At 45.9% G+C, this 25,374-nt stretch overlaps 1 protein-coding gene across 8 annotated transcripts in view; it reads right to left on the bottom strand.

The window, feature by feature from the left end:
• Osbpl3 (oxysterol binding protein like 3) overlaps positions 1-25,374 on the bottom strand; it is a 173,661-nt gene that overhangs the window by 91,709 nt on the left and 56,578 nt on the right. Inside the window, exon 1 of one of the 8 annotated variants that reach the window (XM_048440322.3) lies at positions 12,161-12,272. The exons of 6 other annotated variants lie outside the window; for them this stretch is intronic. The gene's annotated coding sequence lies outside the window, so the exon portion shown is untranslated. Of the gene's footprint in view, positions 1-8,510; positions 8,667-12,160; positions 12,273-25,374 lie in introns of those variants that run through there. One more of the 8 variants, XM_087907489.1, reaches the window with a different exon arrangement.

The raw sequence follows: 25,374 nt of genomic DNA, 5'->3' as shown, positions 1-25,374 counted from the left end.
GATGCTTTCACTTCCTTTAACTAGCATTTAAGAGTTCACCATTTTCTCATACCATCATCATTATTAAATTCCATTGTGCTAATGTTGACCTGCTTCTGGATAGTTCTGAGTCGTGGTCATTGCTTAACACATTCCCAGGGCGATGTGTGTGTGCATTGTTTGAGACATGTAGCTGGTATTTGCAATTCTTCTCTTACTTTGGAGATGATGTGGGATTCCCCTCTGTATACTTTCAATATACTTTATTACCATTGGTTAATAAAGAAGCTACTCCGGCCTATGGCTAGGCAGAATAAAGCCAGGCAGGAAATCTTCTGGAGAGAGAGAGAGAGAGAGAGAGAGAGAGAGAGAGAGAGAGAGAGAGAGAGAGCAGAGACCGCAAGATGCCATGTAGCTGCCAAAGGAGAACCTCACCAGAACCTTACCAGTAAGCCTCAGCCTCATGGCGATACATAGATTAATAAAAAATGGGTTAATTTAAGATATAATAGCTAGGTAGGAATGCGTCTAAGCTGTTTACCAAGCAGTGTTATAATTAATATAGTTTCTGAGTGATTATTCAGGTCTGGGCAGCCAGGAAGCCAGGAAATGAATGAGCAGTCTCTGTTTACATGGACCAGTACTTTCTTTTGTGACTGATATAGCAGAAATTCTTATATTCTACCAGACATGCGCTTTTCAAAGGTTGGTCCTGGAATCAACAGCATCAGCCTCACATTGGAACTTATTTGAAATGTGCTGCCCCAGACTGTACACGGCCTACAGAATCTCAAACAAGGGTATAACTCAAGGGCTTGGTCCAACCTGTCCTCCAGGCAACTTAGATGCACAAGTAAAGCACCACTTGCACAGATTAATATTCTACCCTTGGCATAAATCCTGAGTATCTGGTATTTACTCCTCAGGAGGTTGGAGGAGACCCTGGACACCATTCCAAGGCACAGCATTCTGGCTGGCTGTTTATCTACTCTTTAAGCCAGTGGCTCTCAACCTTCTGACCACTGTCACTCCTTTAATATCATTCCTCATGTTGTGGTGACCCACAACCATAAATTTAGTTTGTTGTTACATCATAACTAGAATTTTGCTATGTTATAAATTATAATGCAAATATCTGATATGCAGGACATCTGATATGCAACCCCCAAAGGGGTCACCACTCACAGGCTGAGAACAACTGTTCCAATCTGTGGGTAGAATCATCAATTCTGTATGCTTCCAATCCCCATTCCCACCCTAAATCACAAGGCAACATTTTTGCATGTCCCTCCCCAGAAAACGAAAACACAGACTTCTGAGATCGGCCAGAAATACTACCTTAGAGCCACCCCTGGTGACACATTTCCTCCAACAAGGCCACATCTTCTAATCCTTCTAAAATAGAGCCATTCCTGATGACTGACCATTCAAATATATGAGCCGATGAAGCCACATAAATAGGAACCATTCTTATTCAAATTCCACAGTGCCCAGTCACCTCCATGGTATTGAGAAATCTTTCTCGCCTGACCCTGAGACAGGTTTCCCCTTCCAACCCTTGGGTTTCAGCTTGAAGAAATAAGAGTACAGCACCTGTGATATTTTGATGATTTAATAACATAACCAGAAACAGAAACTAGGGTGACTGCACACATCTTAAGCAGTACCCAGGTGTGTTTCTATCCTCAGTGTGAGCGGTTCCTCTGCAGTGTGTTGAGGCCAGACTAGCACAGATCCCTTGGCTCAGCTGGGTACCTGCCTCCTGCTGCCTCACCATTGTGGGTCACAATGATGTTGCCCATGTTCAGCCTGTGCTTTCCAGTTAGCTCCCCTTAGAACAAACATGGATGAAGAGTGAGGCTGGAACAACTCAAGTCGCTGTTTTGTGAAGAAAGAGAACCAAGCCTGGAAGCTTCTGTTTGTGTCCTGGGCCTGGGGTCCAGGCTTGCAGAACTGCATTCATGCTTAGTTTCTCGTGGGAGCTCAGCTCACTGCAAATGCCAGCTCTGCATACATGACTCTAGCATGCTTGTGCAGCAATCCTGGGGCTCTCCCAGACTCTGTGCTGGACAGTGTGTTTTCTGGTTCCATTAAGCACATATTTGTATGTGTGTATAACACCTAATACGTGCATTTACTTCTACTACAGTCAGGATACTTAATGTGAAGTTGGGAGACTTAAGGTGTACCGCACAGGCTTATTAACTTGTACCTATGTACAAGGTTGCACACCAGATCTCCACAACGCACCTTGCAAAATCACAACGTTGCAGCCACCAGTAACTTCCTGTTCTCTCTCGCCTCCCAGGCCCTGGGAACCATCACTTCTGTGAATATAATTATTTCAGATGTCTTTCGTAAACAGAGTTGCTCAGTGTTCATCCTTCTGTAACTGGTCAATTTCACTTAACACGTGACCCATTTTTTGCCTGCTGTAAGATTGCTCTGGTCATTTGATAGGCTGCACGCTTGCGCTGTGTTTCTGATGCATTTGCCTGCGTCTAGGCTTTGGGTAGTTTCTATACCTTTACTATTGTTTGCAACGCTGATGAGAAGAGGAGAAGACGGCTTCTTAGAGCCAAGCGGTTCTTCCTGGTTCATCTTTACTTATTTTCTTATCCAGTCATAATGAATTCCTTTTCTAAGATTCCACTTTTGGCAATCTTACCTATGCCCAGGGTCTTGAAGGCTCTTTCCCCTCCCTCCAGTCCACTGCCTGCTGAGTGGCCCTGCCCTGGTCCCTTCAACATCAAACCTCCTGACCTTGGAAGTCAAACTGGCACCTGCTTCTGACTTCCCAAACAATGCCCCCCAGTCTCAACCAATTGCCTCTCCCAGACCCCCAAATACCACAGAGTATGGCTCTCCCTGACACTCATCAACTCCAATTGGCTTTATATTCCTTTAGTTTCAAAACTACCCATCCATCTTCAGTCCCCATGCGGTTTGCGAATGACTCAACTTCTCCCACTGCTTCCACTCAGCGTAGCGCCCATTGCTCCGGTCACCTTCCAGGCTTTCTCTCCTGCCCCGTAGTGCCAACGTGCAGAGGGTGAGCAGAGTTGCAAGGCCAGTATGTGAAACTTGCCACAGCAAAGTTAGATAGAGGGCTTTGGACTCCAGCTCTTTGACATTTAATGCACACCACTAAGTGTGAGTCACATTCTCACCTGAAAACAGGCATTGGCGACAGGCGAGCATCACAAGGTTCTAAGATGACTGAAACGCCCAATGTGGTCCTTGGCAGATGCCAAGCAACTGTATTTTAGCTGCTCTTACCCAAACTCCATCTCCGAAGGCTCACACTCATAAAAGCTCGTGGTACCCGGTCCTCCCACCATGGGATCCTTTTATACTTCACAGAACCCCTCCTCACCCACTTTCTCGCTCCCATCTGCAGAAATGTCCTCCACCCTCCTTGGACCATTTGAGCCAGCACCCTCTCCATGAAACCTTCCTTCCACCTCTCCCTATCCCCAAATGGCTTTGTTTCCCTTTTAGACTCCAGCTTTTACTTTGGTCTATGAAAGTATTAGTCATGTTTCCTGGAGTTTGAGTCATACTTTGTATCCTGACTGCTAGATGCTGGTGCACAGCCCACTTACAGACTACATTTTATTTGTCCTTACACTCCCTAGAAAAGTTACTAAAAAGAACGCTAACAAGAACTGTCAAGCCGGTAACACGTTCTCCATGTGGACACGTGTATTCCCACAGGCATGTGCCCCACTTCCTGTCCACCGGAATCATTCCGGGTTAGATGGCAGGTTAGAGAATCTCGTGGATGTGTCTTCCTTCTCCTTTCTTCCTTTCTGTGACCTCTCTGAAATGTCTGTAGAGTCCTCAGCCATGTCGAAAGCATGTTTCTTTGTGGAGTTGTCACCCGTCCCCAGCACTCTACATCTCTGGTTGATGCTTCTCTGTTGGGCTGGAAGGAAGTGCAAAGGTGATAGCCCCTGCCTTATTCTCTTAGTCTTCTAAAGACACAAATGGGGGGTGGGGGGAAATTAGGAGTTTATCAGGAATTAGCAGAATGAAACTTGGAGTGGGAAATTAGCAATCAACCTTTTAGCAATGACATTCATTGGAGCTCTGCAGTCTCAGAGAAGGCACCATCTGCATTCTGCCTAGGGCTGCACTCTCAGGACAGCTGCGGTCGTCTCCTTCACGTTCTCATTCACATTATTCTCCGCTCCACCACGTTTTTATGTCCTTTTTTTCTTCTTACCAATTTTCCACTCATCTCTCTTGATCAGGTTAGCAAATCTCTTGGCCAACGCACTCACTCGCCCCATGATCCTCACTGCCTATGAGACAGCTACCTGCACACCCTCCAGAGCCATTTCCTCTCCACAGTCCGCTGTTCCCTGATGGTAGAAACATTGCTCAGTGCCGCTGCCATCCTACCAGGACACAGAACTCGGCCTAGAAATGAAAGCCGTTATTTCTGGTCACCGTCCCAGCACAGGCGTGACTGTACCTGGACAGTTAATGAGAGAAAAACAGAATTCAATCCTATTAAAGCGACTCCACTTTCGAGCCTCACAGATTTAGCACAAATGATGTCAGCCCTAGGAAGGTAAAGCATGCCTTACCATTAGGATTCAGGGTCACCTCTGTGCTCCTCAGTTGGAAGTGCCAGCCACTTCCTCTCTGACTGGGTTCTAGGCCAGAAATAGGATGCCCTGGAATGAGAGCCTTTCTCCTTGTCTGCACAAGGGAAGTTTTCAAGTTCTAGGTAAGCATCATGCTTGCCTAAAATAATCCCCCATTTTCTGAATAGGGCTGACAGTGGCGATCCACTCCTCAGTCCACAGTGGCGATGTTCTCTCTAGTAGACGGGAGCATCCTTCCTGCTGCATGGATCACCCATGTGGTCCCCGGAGCCAGAACAGATTGGGATGATTAGACAATCTGAGTGGGGTAGAGGAGTTCCCAAGCTTGACTCTAATACCTGAATGGAAAAGTCAAGACTGGACCATTCTCTTCGTCCCACAGTTTTGGTCATTATCACTTGTTTTTCTATATTTCAAAGGAGACATTTATGAAGTTGGGTGGGTTAGCACAGCCTATAAGCCCTGCCCTCTGGAAGTTTAAAGTCATGCTGGATTCACAGTAAGACTGTCAAAACAAAACAAAACAAAACAAACAAACAAACAAAAAACAGAATCTGGGGAGATAGTATAATAAATAATGTTCTTAGTTACTTTCAGAAATAAGTCTTAACTTGGCCCCCAGTGACTACGATAAGAACCACAGCATCACACACCTGTAAGCCTAGCACTGGGGAGACAGAGAGAGAAGGATCCCTGCGTCTTGTGAACTCCAAGTTCAGTGGGAGACTCTGCCTCAAATCAGTAAGGTGAGGAGTACTTGAAGAAGACGCACAAGACCGACCTCTGGGCTTTACACGCATACGCACACATGTGCGCACATACCTGCACACACACAAACACACCACACACATACAAATAAATAAACAAAAAGACCAACATAGAATAATAAAGATGCCACAGTAAAAGACACAGAGGTCAAAGAGAGCAGCCACACAGGGAAAACGCCCACCCATTGTGCATCTAGACGCCGCCTGCTTGGGGCACACAGCTGTTCCCGGCCCTTGGCAAAGGAAGCTAAGGAATGCGCGCTCAATTCCAAGGTAAAACCCCTGCGATGAAGGAAACAAGCTGTGCATGAGCGAAAGAAAGCAGAACACACTGGTAGCTGGCAGTTCTCTAGGTGGGAGTCTGGAAGATGGGGTAGGACCTAGCTAACTGGAAAAGGATGTGCAGGGTAAAGATGGGAGCTGGACCAATGGGACCACTTCCTGTGACATTTCTCAATGACAGGGTCACCGTGCTAAGCTACAAGATCCCCAAGGCCTGGCTGTACTTTACATTAATTCCTCCAGATCCTCTGGGGAATTGACAAGCTCCCTTGGCCATTTCTGAGGTTCCCAAAGGGCTGAGCTGCAGGCTCACGTGGTCTTCCACATAGAAGGGATAGATTTACTCACAGAGCTGCCTTCCCGTCTTGGGGTGTCTAATTTCACTTGTGTGTCTAATGCCAGACCTAGGCCTGTGGCATCTAATTTATAGCAAATTAAAATGCAAAGGAGGAAGTGACTTAGCAGTTTAAAGGGTAAGAAGAGAGAGCACCACCCAAGAACCCAAAATAGCGTCTGGTGGTTTGAGTTCTATCGGTGGGTGGCATGGCCCTCCCTCAACTGATGCCTGTTTGGGGGGAAGCACGTTGGAGTTTTCACAATCCGCAACAGCTCGCTGCGTCTCATTATTAACATAGTCTTTATCATAAAGACTTTTTATAGTCTTTTATGTTAAATAGTCTTTAACATAAAAGACTGTCAACGGAGTCACTACAAAGAATGAAAATACACTTTTTAAAACTTCTCCGCCACCTATGAAAATATACTTATCAGTTCTCTGGAAATATAAAAGCCTCAATGAGTAATCCTCTATAAACACATTACCCAAGCGCTCAAACAAGAAACTAAATACCCCAATGGGTCACATATCAGGTATACAGGCTTCAGGTTTGTTCTCTCCTAACTGAGACTCTAAGCTCAAAGCAAACTCCGTAACACAAAGCTCCTGTGAGGAACTCTGCAGGGACTGCTCCGATACGGCCAGAGCCATCAGAAGCCATTGCTCGTGAAGGAAACACAGCCATGCTGAAGGTAGGTGGCGAGAAAGAGGCACCTAGCAAGTTTTACACTTAGCAGAAGGACGGCTGAGAAGAAATGAACAGGAGATGCACCAAAGGTTTCAAGCTGGGGGGGAAATATGAAAGGAAGTAGAAATAGAAGGAAAAGGCAGAACAAAGCAGAAGAAAAACCTGGAGTGGATTTCGGCAGCTAAGAGCCAAGAAGTTAAGAAAAATCCAGAAGCACCTCTGTCGCCAGAGTTGACAGGGAGATTGTCACTCACTCTCTCTGCTACAGTGAGGTGTGTAAGGTGCAAGACGCAGAGTCTTAGTTCCTTTCCATCTCGTCTTGAGTTTCTATACTGCTACACAGGCTTGGTAACCATTGAGTTGGTTGTACAGCAAACAAAACACACTGTGGTTTGGTTTTATTTGAGACAGCCTCATTATGTAACCCAGGCTGGCCTGGAAACTGTAGTCTCTCTGCCTCCCACATGCTATGACAGGGATGTGCCACCTCACTCATTAGATGGCCCTCCGCTCCTCATGCTGCTAGAAAAGCAGGGGTGGTATCCTGTGATGCCCAAGACGCCATGAAGAATGGCAACACAGCCGCCATCTTAGACAGAGACGCTTGCCCATCCACTTGGTTACTGTGTTAGTTTCAGTCACTCCTTGTTACCAACTATTTCACGGTGCAGGGCTAGAGAATTAGAGGGGTGCAGAGCTTACTTTGGCCCATGACTTCTGAAAGATTTCGGTCCATTGTCGTGGGAAAGGAATAGTGGCAGAAACTACTGTCCACATGGCACAGGAAGGAGAGGAAGTGGTGGCGAACACATTCAAAGGCTCACCTCCCATACCCTACCTACTCCCACCAGCCAGACCACAACTGCTAAAGGGACTTCACCATTCATAACAACACCACAAACTAGGGACCGAACAGGCAAAGCATGAAACCACAGGGGACACTTCTGATCCCAGCCACCATGTTCAGAGTAACCAGTATAAAGGCAATATAAGGGAAGGCCCATCTGGAAGCAAACTGAGACGGCCCCAGTTCATGCCAGCATCAACCCCCACACACATGTGAACCATGTATGAAGGAGCATGTCATCAGCTGGTACAACTCCCTAGCCTACCCGAAGTACCAGCTGGACTGAATGGGACAGAACACAGCCCTTCTGAATCCTCCCCAAACTGTACATCTGGGGCTAAGGAAATTTTATCACTCTAGCGTACCAACTTGTGGAACGTGAGCACACAAAGGAGAATATTCATTCTGCCACACCGACCCATCTGAAACAGCACCAGTAGATCACGGGTAAAATGAGTTACCACCAATTGTTCCAGGAACTGCCCCTGCTACCCACTCCACCACAGCAAACTGAGAGTTTGCTTTGTTTGAGCTAGCGTCTCATTACATAACCTAGGTTGGCCTCGAACCAATAACCCTTTGCCTCCCACGTGCAAGCTTACAGACTGTACCACCACGCTCAGCTTTATCTGAAGACAAACTTTTTACTAAACATGTTGGTGCAAGCCTATAATCCCAGCATTCAGGAGGCCAAGACCAGTTACATAATGAAACCTGACTTCAAAAAGGACTCGTGTTTTCTTAGTAGTTGGTAATGGAACTGTCAATCACGACCTTAAAACATGCATTATCTCCTTTATATTCAGCATTACCACCTGCCACACAGTGCTTACCAGCTCCTCGGGCATGGGAAATACATACGAACTTCCTTTAAAACTAATGTACTTAGAATTCTCTGTCCTAATAAAACTCCCAGAATGCTTACTTTCCCTATTGCTGAACTAAACACCCAACAAGAAGCAACTTGACAGAGGAAGAACTCATTTCGACTTACGGTTTGACACTACAGTCCATCAAGGTGGGGAAGGCGTGGCGGCTAGAGAGGCTGGGTCCATGGTAGTGGGGGGGGGGGTCCAAGGCTGCTTGCTTGCTCACATCTCAGAGACTCAGCTCAGCAGGCAGCAGAGAGGCAGGCTGGAAGTCAGGATCAGCTATAACTTTCGAGGCCCATGCCCAAACGACCTACTTCTTCCAGTGAGGATCCACCTCCTAAGGTTTCCACAACTTTCCAAAGCAGTGGCATTGGCTGGGGACCAACTGTAATTCATGAGCCCGTGAGGGGCATTTTGCAATCAAACTGTAGCACCTTGAGATCTTGCCTTTGTTCTCTAGACATGCCAGAGGCCACCCTCTGGTGACGCAAACACAGTTTAGTAACATGGACCTATTGGTAGATCAAAGAGTGCATGTTCTTATAGTGACTGACAGACCACAGATGTGATGTGCGAGTCCCCTCTGTAGGCCGTGATTACCATTAATGAGTAAAGAAACTGCTCCAGACCTACAGCAAGGCAGAACTTAGGTAGGCAGGGAAAGCTAGGCTGAATGCTGGGAGGAAGAAGGGCAGAGTCAGAGAGATGCCATGGAGTTCCCACCTGAGTCAGACATGCCGAAACTTTGCCAGTAAGCCACAGCCACGTGGTAATACACAGATGGAGATGGGTTAAATTAATATGTAAGAGTTAGCCAATAAGAAGCTAGAGCTAATGGGCCAAGCAGTGATTTAAATAATATGGTTTCTGTGTGATTGTTTCAGAACTAAGCTAGCTGGGTGGCCGGGAACCAACAAGCGACCTCCCTCCAACACAAATGTAACATTGCAATTCAAGACTGGGCACAATGATGACACAGAGCGCCCTTTAGACTAGAAGTCAATGTCACTCAGGTGTGACATAATCATAACTTCACACCCGTTTACATCCTGGTTTCTGAGCATGTTCTCAACTGACAACTGGGCCTTAAAGAAAATGATTAAGATGGCAGGGTCAGTCAGGAAGGGGAGAACAAAGAAGAGAACCCAGTTCTGTCCTTCCCAGCAAGGGCAGAAGCCCCAGGGAAATAAGGAGCTGAAGCAGATGTTCTAAGGGATAAACGGTTCTAAATAAGTGTAAAGAACCATTCCATTGGGAATTACAGTCAAAATCCCCATTCCAGCCTTTGGTGAGAACCTGCAAACCCGAAGGCCTTCGCTGGGGATGGTCTAGCAAAGCCTGTACTGCAATGATCTAGTCCCACCCCCTCCCAGGATACCCTGAAGGCTATATGTGCCCTGAAATCAGAGGATGCCAACAGGGCCACAGGGAAGCAGAGCTGCATAATATCACCTGGGTAGAACAATTGAAGCCAAGGGAACAAGACAACTGGTGGAGAGCCATTCATCAGAACAGAGTGAACGCCAGTCTAGGAAGGGAACGCCCTATGTGTGGAGCAGGGTTACCCAGGGCCACCCAGCAAAACTTTAGCGATGCTGACACGAGAGCCTAGAGACACCCTGGCCATCCACTGAGCACTGGACACGGGGCCTATGCAGCAAACTAAATGTATGTTTAGTTTAATTTTAAATCACTTAAATTCTGGGCAAATAGTTTTAGAACCCAGCACTCTGAGACACTCACCACCTCCCTCTCTGTCTTTGTCACTGCACCAATGAGAACCCAGGGGCACCCGTGCAATCTATGCCTCTCTCCCTCTCACAGCCAGCGGCTGAATATGCTGAGTCATGGCCAAGGGGAATGGCTCAATCTTGTTAATTTGCATCCAGGCGATTTTCTTTCCCCATTACTTTTCTGGACAGTGAAGATGAAACAAAAACATGAGACCTGGTTTCCATGTAGCAGCCAGGGATTTTTTTAGTAATAGGCTCCGAAAATGCTCACAGGTACTTCTAGCTCTGCCAACACAGAGGGAACAAAAACTACTTAGAAGTATTTTTTTAAAAAATAAATAAATAAAAAAGAAAGAAAAAAAAAGTACAGCATTCATGGGACATTTCAGAATGTTCTCTAAAAAGGGCTCATAATTAAGACAACAGCTTGTGATCCAAGGTGAAAGACTGTGTCCCAGAACAATGACAACAGCAGAGATGTCAGCTGAGACAATAATCACCAGCTGCCAACTTGTGGGCGGATAAAAATATTTACCCCTTTCCATTATCTTCAGATGGCAACAAAAACCTGCCCTGGACAGCCAAGGGTCTTTACTGCAGGGAGGAGGAAGAGCAAGGTACCCAGCCAAGATCCCTAGGCACTGTATCGAGTCCTGGACATCCATAATGCTGCTGCCCAACAGGCATCATTGGATGTGGCAGACACACGAGAAATTCACACACACAAAAAACAAAAACAGCCCATTTCCAAACAGTATTCCAATTTATCCATAATTTGGTGGTCAATTTTCAATTCAGTTTTATTTTAGCCACTGCTCAATCTATATTCCACTGTTGATTCTTAGATGTTTCCCCATTCAAAGGACTAGGGATATAGCTTGGTTGGTAGCAAACTTACCCCTCACGCACAAAGCCCTGGGTTTTGTCTACCTACCACGCACATATTCCAGGCTACAGGCTATAGCAGGCGTGGTGGTTCATGTCTGCAGTCCTAGCACTCTGTTGGAAGTGGAGACAGGGATCAGGGGTTCAAAGTCATCCTCAGCTACAAAGACAGGTCAAGACCAGCTTGGAATACATGGGACCCTGTCTTAAAAAAAATCCCATTCAAAGCAGGCACCCTATAAAAGAGTATAAATAGTCTTTAGAAGACAATTTGGCAATAGAAGAGCTGTCTTTCGAAATACGGTCAATAAAGGATGGGAAAGTGTAGCTAAGTGGTAGAGTGTTTGACCAGCACGCCTGTGACCCCTGGGTTCCACCCTCTACACTAAACACATACGAATGACCATCCTCAAAAACAAAGAATTCACAAACTCAGGGAATAACACACCCAAAAATTCTTTTAAAAGCTGAAATCCACCAAACATCAAATTAGTAAAATAATAAGCCACGGTAGAAAGCCAGGGTTAACAGTGCATTGATTAGGAATTAGGAGGTCACTAGGGGGAATTAGAGCCACAGACATCAGAAAGACATTATATCCTAACAACATGAAAACAAGCAGCAAACAGAAAAATACAGGTGGAGGTGGACACGAGGGCTCCTGACTGTTTATTGTGTTATTCCGTGGTCCTCGGGCCACCCCGCCCGCCACCGGCTAGGTGGTTTCCATCCTTTCTGAACCCAGGAGAACGCAGTCTTACTGCTTCAGAATTACTTCACAGAGCACCAGCCATTCTTTAAATTTGATTTCAGGTAAATTTAAATTAAATTTAAATTCAAGTAAAACACACATACACATACCAGATGTTTCATTTTGGAACGTAGACTTTGTCTACAGCCAGCCTTACACCATTATTTCTCCGTTCATCTCTCTATACTGTAGAGGGGTGTGCCTAAAATAAATATTCACTGTGGTAATTTTCTGGCTGAGAATTGGGGTGGTTTTTGTACTTTTTCCTTTAAACGTTTCCTTCTGGTGGATCTTTCAAAATTAAGGGCAGACCACTGAAGCAAACCTCACTTTTCGGAGATGTGCGACTTCTCCTCCTAAACTGTCTCTCTGATGTCTCCCCCTCGTTCTGCCCATCACTCACCAGCCTCGGGCTCCCACTCAGCTGCACCTCCGGCCTCCTCACTTGCTGGCTCTCTAGTCTGATTGTGTCTCAGGTAGTATAGAAATATGTGACTGGCCACGTGACGAGGTGTGAAAGGCCGCCTAGCATCACTTGTGTGGCTAGCCATTCAATGCAGAAACCTCAGGCTGAGTGTAGATAAGACAGTGGGAGCTGGCTTCTGACTGAAAGTGTGAATGCAAACTGCCTCCCCCTGGGAATCCCAGCCACACCGCTATCACAGCACAGTGGTGACACACAGCCCACAGGCTAGGAGATTACTGTAAGTGAGGCAGCTCCTCCACTAAGATGCCTTGTCGCTGTCATTTCCGTTTCCTTCCCTCCCTCTGTCCCTTCCCACCCCTTTCCGCTCCCCCTCGCAACCTTTTTTTTCTACTTAAGTAAATAACCCCTATTAGAAGTTAGAAGATGGTGGGGTGGGTAAAGGGAGGGAAGGGGGAGGAGTTCTCTGAATGCAGAATAATCTGTCTGTCCCTACTCTTGGACTGGACCGTAGCTTTCTCTGCGCTTGAACTCCAGGATGCATTCCAGTCATAGCAAACTTATCTGTCCCCCACACCATCCTTGGCTGCCCGTGTTATGCTCTTCCCCGTCAGAAGTCACCAGTTTGCTTCCCATCTGCCCAGCTCTGCCCCCAACTGCCTTCTCCCCTGAACTCTTCAGGAGGATCAGGGCAAATGTTGTAGAATCTCAACTTTCAAACGTATGACACTGCTGATTGTCAGATACCAAACAGAACAAGCTTTCCAAGTAAGAGATCGAAACCAGCAGTAAGGCTAGGTGCCAGGGCGCACGCCCATAGCCCCAGCACTTGGGAAGAAGAAGTAGGGAGACTGTCATGTGTGCATGACCATTCTAGGTTATATAGGGAACACCAGGCAGCCTGGGTTACAGAGTGACTCTATGTCTCAAAAACAAAAACAAAACTCTCCAAAATAAAACCAAGTGTTTATAGCCTAGAAATGAGAGTGATTTTACAAATGTTAGGTGCATATAAATACAGGTAGATCAGTTTGGTTGCAACTACTAATGTAAGTTCTTAGTGGGAAAGTAGACACAGTCAGCTTCAATAAAATGCCCTGTCACAAATGACCTAGCCTAAAAACCATAGCCCCCAAAGACTAAGAAACTAGACTCCATACTCAAAAACAGAGGTCTTACCCTGCATTGTGATTATTTAAAACATGCCCAGCTAAAAGCCAGCACTGAAGGGTTTGGGGTTAAGAGGGTAAACAAGACACCTATGGCACCTCTAGGGCTGTTGCTCCTACTCACCCTCTTGAGGACACTGTGTAACAGTTCATCTTGACACACTAAAGGCTCTCAGAACCTACAGGAGAAACGGCAACAACAATCACAAAACCCAAACTGCTGACTTGGATGAACTCATTCCTAAGCCATACAATCCAGTCTTTGAGATAGCACCCATTTCTCAATGCCTTCAGCCTGTGAGCTGTCTTGGTTTCACATATAATTATTCTGAGTCCACAAGACAACATGGTCCCTTTAAAAGTAGGTGGTTTGCCCATGACGGCTGTCATAGCCCTGCAAGCATGGGCACCATTGTTTGGTCATGAGTCAGGCTTACCTCAGCCAGTAATAACTCCCGGGTAATCTTTGTCCACTGTTTCATGTCTAGACTTTGGAGGTGTGGAGAATCAAGGAAAACCATGACTATTGTATAAAATCTATCAGTAATCTTTGGAGATGCTTCCATGTGACCCCATACTCCTTAAGCATCCCATGCTCACATCTTTGTCCTTCTGCCTTCCCTTCTTCCCATTTCCCCTTGTATTTTAAAGTTTAGTACTAAGAACCAATCCTCTAGTGGGCCCAACCTGCCTTAAAAAGGATGTACCTACCTGGATGTCAGAAATACAACACCATTTGGAGAAATGATTTTGCCACTCAAAGAAGTTAAACATGAAAGTCATATAAAAAATTATCCCACCAAATCTAGTGAAAAATATCATTGTACTTCAGTATTCAGACAAACGTTAGTGAGCTTACTTAGAGTATGTACGAGCAATCAGCATTATATTTCTTTAAACAAATAAGAACATAGGATCGACATCTGGGATTCACTTAGCAAACATTCACTGAGCAAGCACTTACCATAGCCCAAGCATGGTGTGACGGTTACCCATCCTGACTGTCAGTTTAGTAGGATTTGGAGCCACCTCAGGGGACAGACCTCTAGATGTGCCAGCCTGGGAGCTTCCAGAGAGATTGACCAGAGGTGGGAAGACGACCATAGTGGGTGGTGCCATTCTTCATCTCAGGCAGAATGAATGGGAAACGTGAACACCACACTTGCATGGATCTCTCTGTTTCCTGACTGAAGTGTAATGTGAGCAGCTCCCTCAGGTTCCTGCCCCCATGCCCTCTCTGCCAGGATGGACCGTCCCCTTGAACTGTATGCCAGAATAACCTATCTTCAAGTTACTTTTGCCGGATATTTTGTCATAGCAGTGAAAAAAGTAAGTACTACCCTCAGTTCTAGACTCTGGTGACAAACTAACGACAGCCCAAGAGAGGTACAGATTCCTCAAGACCTAGCCACACCTTGGAGCAATCGGCTTCTCCATGGGAAAAGACGGACACTGTGCAAGAATTCAGAGCTGAATAAACAAGATACAAGGAGAGCTCGTCTCTGAGAAGGAGGTGGAGCAGACACATGCTTTGTACCTAGCATGTCTGGGCACCATGCTAGGTGCCCTTGGGTATTATTCAGTTGCCAGGATTATCCTCTGGCTTGTGCTTACACTTTATTTCAAGGTTAAGGGACCCAAATGGTCAAACTTCCAGAATACCTTCAACTCCATCTGAATTCATACCATTTATAGAATAAGGAGGTCAGACCTGGAAGTGAATGCACGATCGCTTCAAAGTAACATTTCTAGCATGACTCACAGAGACAGAAAAAGAAAAAAAAGCCTTAAAGCATATGGGGTTGAAGAGTGGACACCAATATCACATCAAAGAATAATCCTCCCCAAATCTGAAGGGCTCACAATTCTGATTTTGAAGTTACTACAAAGTTGCAGGAACTAACACTGCATGTTGATGTAAGCTTTATATACAGATCAGTAAGACTGACAAACCACCATACTTATGGCCCAGCTATTCTTTTGTTGTTGGTGGTGGTGCTGCTGCTGCTGCTGCTGCTGTTTTTGAGACAGGGTTTCTCTGTGCAATGGCCCTGGCCGTCCTAGAACTCATTCTGTAGACCAAGTTGGCCTCGAACTCACAGAGATCTGTCTGCCTCTGGAGTGCTGAGATTAAAGGCATGTGCTACACCTCCTGGCTAGCTATTCCTTTATTATGAAGGAAAGAGGTTTGTTATGATGTCTGGCTGTAGAAGTACAAGAGAGAGGCCCACATCTGATGGTGGCTTTCTTGATGGTCCAGGGGAACACGGGGCAAGAGATGAGAGAGTACACACGCATATCTAGGGTCAATTAATTTTTGTTGGAAATACCAAGACAATTCAACAAATGACAGCTGGACAATGTAAAATCTACGGTCAGAAGGATGAGGTCAGAGAGAGTTAAAATTTTATATAATACATATAAAAAATTAACTCAGAATGGGCAAAAGACTTAACGCTAAGAGCTAAAACTGTAAGAGGCTGACTGACCTTGGATGATGTCTCAGCCACCACTCTCCTGCTGGGAAGAGACACCATTGCCAAGGCAACTCTTGTGACAGAAGGCATTAAAATGGGGGCTCGGCTACAGTTTCAGAGGTTTAGTCCATTATCGTCACAGCAGAGAGAGTGGCAGTGTGCGGGCATGCACTGGAGGAGTAGCTGAGAGCTACACTCAGATCCATAAGCAGAGAGATTCTAAGCTTGGCATGGGCTTTTGAAATCTCAAAGCCCACCCCCAGTGACACACTTCCTCCAACGAGGCCACACCTCCTAATCCTTTTAATCTTTTCAAATAGAGCCACTCCCTGGTGACTAAGCATTCACATATATGAGCCTCTGGGGGCCATTCTTCAAACCATCACAGATGAGGTGAGGTTTTCTTCGCTAGGACACCTAAGCACCAGCAACAAATGGGGAGATAATGAATGAGATTCCATCAAAATTAAAGACCTCGGTCTGTCAAAGGATAGCATCCAGACCGGGAAAACTGTAGCTCCTGTGTTGATAAAGTTTGGGTATCCAGATTTTATTCATATAAACTGTGCTTACAACTCAGCAGCGTAAGTACAACTTTTTAAACTTTAAAGTGACTACAGTAGACTTTTTCTCTAAAGAAGATACAAAGTGTAGAGACACCTAAGTGAACAGTCAGCATTACTAGTCATAAGGAATATAACTCCAGACCACAAAGATACAGTGCCTAATACCTCTAAAGTGGCTATAACTTAATTTTTTTTTGGCATTTAGCAGACAGTAACAAGTGTTATGGAGGTAGAAGCTTCTGATTTCCTAGTGGGACTTAGCTTTGCAGTCCATCAAATCCCTGAAAACGGGGCAACACGTGACCCTGCGATTCTGCTCCCAGGCACACCCTCAACCACATGAAAACATGTCCACTCAAATCTTGTACGAGAACCAAGACAGGTGTCCCTGTCTTGGGAGGGAACACCTGCTTAGATATCTGCAGGTCTAACAACATAATTCACAATACCCTCTAACTTACATTAATTCTACATTCTAAATTAATCTAGAAATTATGTGTTCTTTAAAATCTTAAAATAAAATTTTAAAAATCCCACCACACTGTTTTGAAAGCACATGCTTAACTTAAAAAAGGATGAACTTAAAAGCAACACAGAAGCCTCTAATTTCTGATCAATCCATACAAAGCCCAATGTCATACCACTGGGGAGCTCATGGAAAGCAAGGGATCAAAGGGCAACAGTCAAAGGTCAAATCAGGGTCACCACATGAGAACGGCCACATGACGAGGCCACACAGTCACCCTGGGATGCTGCAGCACATCTTCTCTTGAGAAGCAGCTAGACAGTCACACAGAGAAACTCAGGGTTTCCATGATGTCAAGGGCTTGCTTCTGTCTTGGGAGGGCCACCTGCTTAGATCTCTGCAGGTCTAGCTGCACGCCATCAGGGGCCCAATTAAAACCCTCACAGAATGACTAAAAGCCAAATTTGGAAGGGATGTTAAAATGATCTTCACACTCGGCAAACGATCGGCTGATCTCCGGCCTGTCTGTGCATTTGCTTTACATTCAGCACCAATGTTAGTCAACATTTTAAAAAGGGGAAAAAGCTACCACTCGAATTCTCAGAAATACCACCAAGTAGGTTAAAATAGATACACAGATGCACACAGAGATTCACAGAGACCAACCCTTCACTAGTCAGATTCACAGTACAATTTAATGAACTCTGAATTTCATCGTCTTCAGTCAAAAGCCCAAGACAAATAGAGCAAGCAGAGATAATTCCGACTTTTGAGAATCAACTGCTGGAAACTACTTATAGCACAGTTTCTCACAGAAGCCTGCTGGCTTGTGGTCACGTGCCCAGGCCAAAGTCAACGTGAGCTGAAATGTACTTGAAACAGAGAGATGACGATACCTCTCTTGAAACCACCTTCAAGTTCAGCTCCACACTGCTCGGAAGTGGAATTCTGGGCAGGCTTCGGGAGATAGAAAGAGAGCACACCCTGTCTGGTCCCAAGAACTCTAAGCTGGAGGGACAGAGTGGGGCACAGCGCTTGCTGCAAGCCCACCAACTCCTGCTCAACCTAGAAAACCTCCACAAGGGATCGTCATCTGCAAAGGCTCATGGCTTTCTACTACTACCACGTAGTTCTAGGTCAACCTATCTGGAAATGAAAAGAGGCAAGAGTTAACAATATGGAACTTTAAACTGCAACATCCATGCAGAAGGGCAAACTGCTAGGTTTCTCAGAACCTGTGGTAGAGGGAGGGACAATCAGGAGAGAGGAGTACGTGATCTTTCTATCTTTTTTTTAAAATCTTAACCGCTACAAGTAGGTGCTGCCCACAACGAGAGGAGGGTCTTAAGCACGCAAGTGAGGCTCCATACACAGGTGGTTCTAATTTGTGGCATACTGCCACTAAAACCTACCAAAATCAGTGATCAAAAAATATCTTCGTACAAATATTCTACAATACGTGATGAGATGTTCCACGGTGTCACACAACAAAGTCCCCCTTTGTGACGACAGTTCACAGGAGGCTGGAAGGTGGAGAGCTCAAACTTTAGTGCTCCAAAGTCAGGCTTGCCCTGGCCAGCAATGTGACCTTGAGCGTATCTGCCTCTTGGGGCCCTGATTTTCTCAACCAGAGACCACACGACTTAGTAACCAGGGTGGGTGGGAACTTATTATTTTCAGGGGATACTTGGACTTGGGGAGTTTGTTTCTAGAAACACGCAGGAAATATATATATCCAATCTAACCCCAAGCAAAGGTTAGGAGTGTGTGGCACCAAGGTCAGCCTCTCCCAAGCCTCTCCATCTCAGGTGGCCCCTCTTCCACTAAGCTACCAGCTCTGGCCCACTCCTCAGTGTGACATTATCGGAGTCTGAGCACCTGCTTCTGACTCATAGCCTCACTGCCAACCTTAATATTTGATCCGAATTCCCCAGCCTGGCTTCAGTTTCCAGGTCAAGGATCTTCTGTGCACCCCTTGCCTCTAGCCCACCCTCAGAGTGAAAGGAAGAGCAGCCCGCCTATCTCAGGAGAACCACGGGGCTAGTGTGGGCTCTAAAACCAGCCTGTTCGCCTAGGCCAATGCTGCAGTAGAGAAAACCAAAACATGGAGAGCCTGAAGTGGAACCTCCACCTCATGTGGAGCACAGGAGATGGGAAAGGCGAAGCAAATCTTCCTCACCTGGGAGAAAGGTATCTCATTCACTGTGGAGAAGGGAACCAGATGACCCAGGTCTTCCCTAAGCCCTCCTGGCAAGGCAGGAGACCAAGCTGCCCCAGTCCATGGTGTCCAGGACAGTCTTCTCTCTCTCCCAGCAGGTCCTGATGATGGCTGAACTTAGGTGACAAGTGGAACTTGAGGGGTAGCTATTACACCCCAAGTAAGGACAGACAGTGGCAGAGAGGGAGGCACACTGAGAGGGACAGGAGGAGAAGAAGACAGATGAGAGGCCCAAAGAACCATAGTCAGACAGACAGACTGACACACTGGCACATGCGTGCGTGCGTGCGTGTGTGCATGAATGCGTGCATGTGTGAGTGTGCATGCCTACATGAAAAAGCAATGAGAAAGACAGAGACAGACAAAACAGCAAAGATAGAAAGACAAACTGAGCCACCCAAGGGTGGATGACTGGTCTGATGAGAAGGGGAAGAAGTCTAGTCTTTTTGCCTCTGAGGTATCAGAGGATCCCCACGCCACAGCCGTGCCCCATGCTGCTTGCCTGCTGAGCAAATTACTTGGTGAGCCTGCTTAGCCATCAATACCAGGAATTTATAAAAGCAGTCTTACCTGTGACTCAGTATTTGCAATAGAAGAAAAAGTATATATACAATCTCAATGAGCAGAGGCAGAAGGCAAGTTAAACAAAGACAAAACTACATTAATTCATAATACACCCTCCAAAATAAATGTTTATAGCTAAGAACAGGACATTAAGAATACAAAAAGGCTTCCTGCCCTGCTTTTTCCCATTTCTCTTTCGTGGCACCTGGATTGCATGGAACTATGAAAAACACATGTGTTTATTAGTTTTGAGTATTCTGAGAAGAGGAAACCTCAACTGAAAAAATGTCCCATCAGGCTGGCCTGTAGGCAAATCTGTGGAGCATTTTTTCAAATTAATGGTTGATGTGGGAGGGTCCAGACCACTGTGGGTGGTGCCACATTAGAGCAAATGATCCTGGGATGTATAAACCAGCAAGGTGTGTGAGCCACGGGGAACAAGGTGGCGCACAGTGCCTCTGCATCAGCTCCTACCTTCGCTTCCCTGGATGGCGGGCTGTGGTCTGGAAACATAGACTAAATACCCCCACAATTGCATTTGATGATGGTGTTTTATCACAGCAGGAGGAAGCCAACCACACACATCAAAAATAAAGGGTGCAAGAAAACATCCAAAGACATGAACGGAGGCTATGTCCCATTTCTCCCCTTTCTTATTGCCTGCATTTTCAATATTTGTATAACAGTTTATTCAAGACTTTATGCTCAAACATGTAAAAATAAAACGAAGGGGGAAAATAGTAGAAATGTATCCCCTACATTGTGCGGGAGGGGGCGCGATGCTGGAGATTTAACCCAAGGTCTCAGGCATGCACAACACACACTCCTCCACTGAGTGATGTTTGGGTCTCAGGTAGCCTAGGCTGGCTTTGAGCTTGCAGTGTAAGTGGGGATGACCCTGAACTGGTGGTCCTTTTGCCTCTACCTCCCAAGGGCTGAGATTACGTTCGGGAACCTTTACCCTTGATTACCATACACATTTGTGTTTGCTTTTATGAAGTTGGGATTTTTCTGGCACCAGGATGGGTTTCTACACAGAATTACTGACTCTAGAAATAGCCATCACTCAGTGGAACTTCTTCCTCCCATTGCCATGGGGACGTTATTTAGTAAACATTTCTTCCGTGCCTGTCCACTATGCGTAGGGCTAAGTTTACTCTCTGCTGGGTAACATTTCACTTTCTGGGGAGCTAATTCCATTTTTAAATGCTTTGTTAATGTCAATTATCTCCAATCTAACCAGCTCTCCTGAGTCCCCCAGGAGCCACTGGCCAACCTGGCCATGGCCAGGAGGCCCTGAGATGCCACAGGCTCCTATCCTCCTGAACTCTGGAGGTGTGGAGCAGCTCACACTCCTGTCCCGGGGTGAGGGGGTCCTGCTCGCTTGTTCTCCTGCTATGAGCACCTCCTTCTGTTTCCGTGTGTGAGCACAAAAGCGCAGGTCCTCGGTTCTGCTCTTTATAATATGAGGCACCATGAATGCAGCTATGTATGTATTTGACATTTAAAAAGTACGTGAGGCTTCCTAAGGGGCATGACCACAGAGTCAGGCATCTTAAATACCACACCAGGGCTGGGGCAATGGCTCGGAGTTCAAAGGCACTTGCATGCAAGTGTGAGTACCCGAGTTAGCTCAGATCTGCAGAGCCCAGGACACAGTAGCACATGACTGAATTCCAGTGCTCCTAAGACATAATGGGAGGCAGAGGCAGGGGAACCACTGGAAGCTCACGTGGCCAGCTAGCCTACCATTCACAGCAGTGAACAAGAGGCTGTGTGTCAAATGAGGTGAAGGCAGGGACTGACACTCAGAGGAGTCCCCCAAGTGTGCTGTGGCACATGGGCACACACACACACGCACACACGCATACACACACACGTACACACACGCATGCAGTCTCACAGAGTGAGGCTGCATGCACACAGTGTTAGAGTTAAAGGAACCACAGCTGAGACAGACATCCTTCTGATACGGTCTTCACTGAGCCACGGCCACAGGAAGCGACTCTTCTCTGCAAGCTCTTCCACACAAATCCCAGGAGCCTTGTGCAGTGCAGGCCACGAAGTCATGAGCCAACATGGTTGTGCACACCTGACTTGGATATTTATTGTCCAGTCCTTGGAGCACTGAGGATCACGTGACTTGTTGCGACACAGGCTGGTGCTCTTTCTAGAACAGAAGAAATACCCCAGTTCCAGCCTAAACACCTAAAGACTGGATGAAGTAGCCTTGCCCCCTTGCTGGGCCTCTCATTTAATGGTAAAGTTCACCTTCCTTTCAATGCCCAGTGGGCAGGCCTGACAGGTTACACGTGAGTGCAAAGAGAATAGCTTTTCTTCCGAGTTAAACCAAGGAGAAAATCCTTCAGGAACAGACTCAGCTCCTAGGGCTTAAAATGTGCCTGGCATTTCCTGCTCTGGCTGGCACATTTCATTGCCCGTCTCTTTCTCCAGCTACAGCTAACAGAGTCATGGGTCTCTGTATTAGCGATGAAAACCAGAAGAGAGACGGCTCTTCCTAACAGTGTGACTGAGCAGCTTCCTTCTTCATGCTTTAACATTGGGAGAGGTAGGAGAGGGGCTAGCTTCACGTCTGCTTCCGTGGCCATTGTTTTTATCCAGTTTCGAACATGGTAAAGATGATTTGAACAGATACTTTGGTTTTAACAGCTTACTTTTGAGGCAATACAGTTTATCTGAGGCTATAAAGATTATTGCTTTATTCAAATGGTTCTTGAAAATCTAGAGGGAAACCTTGCTGGCCTTCTGTAAAGGTGTGATGAAGAGACTGGGACCAATTACTTTGTGTGTGTGCACAGGCATGTGTCACACATGCATGTGGAAACCAGGAGAGAACATCGAAACCCTCCTCTACCAATCTCTGCTTTATTTCCTTGTAATTGGGCTTTTTCATTAAAACTTTCCTTTCTTTTTTCTTTTGGCTAGATTCGCTCCTAGAATCTACCTGGCTCCACCCCCAATACTTGGGTTTCATGCCTGGCATTTGTGTGGATGCTAGGGGTTTAAACTCGGGCTGTCAAGCTTACATAGCAAGTGCTCTTAGATGGGGACATCTCCCAAACCTTTGACAATTGCCCACTCTGAATTGAGACAGCCCACCGTGAGCTATTCGCACCCACAGGATAGTGTTGATAAGGTAGATGCCACTTCATACAAAGCTGTCCCTGCTTCAGTTTGGGCATGCCAGGTCATGGCATGATTTGCCCAGACTTCTTTCATGGACATTCATTACACATGAGCAGCAGGTGGGCTGACTGCGTAAAGAAGCATCTATGGGCATTTTCGGAAAAAAAAAAAAAAAAAAAAAAAAACCTGCTCTAGCCTTCTTTCTGAAGAGTCCAGTTCAATGGTCCAATGAGAAAGTCCAGTTCAATGGTCCAGTTAAATGGTCTTATGAGAAAGTTCTCCAGATGAACTTTCTCATAAGAACGTCTTAGCCAATGAAGGGCACATCACCGAGAATGTCCAGAATCCTCCACCAGACACGAGTCTCTCCGTTCCTGTAACTACACATCTCACACTTCACCTTGCTACAACACTGATCCACCCACAGTGCCCAGCACTGCTTCAGAGCCCAACAGTGGCCCCATTCAGAGTGCAGCTTAAGGGGGGATTACCCACACCTCTAGCACCCCATGCTGGAGCCCACCAGGCTCCCCTTGCATACACTATGTTCTAGGAACTACTCTAGTTACAATAAGAATTACTTTTCAGGTCTTAGAGGACAGCCCCGTTTGTTGGCTGGCCAGACGCCTGAGGTGGAAGGAGAAGCCCATGGTTTGCTCTGATTTGCTCACATGGAATCAGGCCGTGGCCATTGTTTTCTCTTAGGTAAGCATTAAAAAAGCTTCCAGCAGCTATGGGCACTGAAGGTTATCCGATTAGCTTTTCCTCGATGAGTCTCAGTTTCCAAGAGGGTCTCTGAGCCTCCTCGGGCACAGAATGGGGGAGCGCTCTTGGGCGGGGGGTGACATCCCATTCTCTCTGTGTTGGCCCCACCTTTGGGAACTCACATGCCTTCAGCCTGAGTCCTAGACATCCCCAGAAAGTCCTGAAGCTAGGAGCTGGCAGGGGAATTGGCAGAAGGTGTATATATATATATATATATACATATACATATTTTTATCTGCAGTTTAGAGTTTTCTGAACAGCATTTTCCTAAGCTCCAGGCTTACAGGATTTACATTTTATGACTCAGAATACTAGTTGTGATTGCCAACATTCTTATTTTTAGACTTTTTAGCAGAAAATATGACAATGAATTCTACCTACTCTTTCTACAAACCCTCTCCACTTCCTCCAGAGAACCAAAAAGCACTTGGCATTTTCTGGGTGTTATTTTATTTGCATATATGGATATGTAGTAAAATTTTTGGTAACTAAAGAATTAATAACTGGACCTCAAAGTATTTCCCACAATTGCTGCTTAAGTTGGCAAAACATCCTAGTGGGCACAGAAATAACTTGCGTGCATGAGTGGCCTGTTCAGTTTCCTCACAGCGTGCTGGCTCCCAGTTCTGTCTGTCTGCGCAGACAAGCGGCAAGGGACAGCGACAGAAGGACCACAGTTTGAGGCAGAAAATGGAAGCAGAGATGAGTCAATGAGATCGCAAAAATATTTTATGCTTTGGACAAACAGAACTTTGCTCTTCAGTGACTTAGCCACTCTCTATTCTTTTAAAAATAATCTTTATTGAGGTATAATTTATATACAATAAAATACACTCCTTTTAGGTGTCAGTTTGATGAGTTTGGAACAAATACATCCTCCTACGTAACCACCACTTCAATCAAACAGGGAGCGTGTCTCATTCAAAACCTCCATCACACTCCGCGGTGTGCCGACAGCTCCAACCCTCAGTCATCTGATTTCTGGTACTGCTATTACATGACTTGTTCCAGGACTCCATCTCCCTGGGATAATGTGATGTATAAGGCTGGGATCTAGCTTCTTTCTCTCAGTAAGTGATTATATGAACATCAGTCAAATTCCTTTATTTAGTGGTTCCTTACTTTTTATTGATCAATAGTATTCCAGCACAATGTATCTGATCTCCACTGATAAACATAGGAAGTGTTTCAAGGCTTAATCATCAACAATGGCCGGCTACGAACATCATACGAAGCATAAAGATCCTTCTCTAGAATCTAAGTGTAGGCACAGAGCTTAGGCCACTGGGTAGGTGTAACTTTACAAACTGCAGCTTTGCTTCCAAAACGGCTGCTCCCATCACCGAGGCCAACACTTGGGGTGACAGGCTTCAATTTAGTCATGTGGGTGGATGTGTGAGTGAACTTCCCTGGGTTTAACTGATGAAATTTCAAAGTTTAAAGTATGAAATTAAGTGTGTTCACCCACATGAAGAAAGGGCCATGCTTGGGAAACTTGGGCAAACTAGGTATAATGAAGAATAATAGCTCAGAACACAGGGGCTTGAATGTCATCAGCAACTTTGTTACTAAATAGCTCTTCCTGATGTGAGAAAAAACAAAGTCTCTCATCCCATTTATTTCTCCTATTAATAAAACAATTAATGAGGGAGCCAGCTGGGGAAAAGTGCCTGGTACCAAACCTGACGACCTGAGTTGGATTTTTCGAAACACACATGGTTAAAAAGGAAACCGAGTCTCCCAGTCATCCTCTGATCTCCACATACACACCCTGGCACAAGCAGGACCCCACACACACACCTTATCAATAAACAAATGTAA

The sequence above is a fragment of the Myodes glareolus genome, chromosome 6 (genome assembly GCF_982192425.1).
Source record: "Myodes glareolus chromosome 6, mMyoGla1.1, whole genome shotgun sequence".
Lineage (NCBI taxonomy): Eukaryota > Metazoa > Chordata > Mammalia > Rodentia > Cricetidae > Myodes > Myodes glareolus.
The sequence above is the reverse complement of the archived record's forward strand: the minus strand, read 5'-3'. Positions and strand labels throughout refer to the sequence as shown.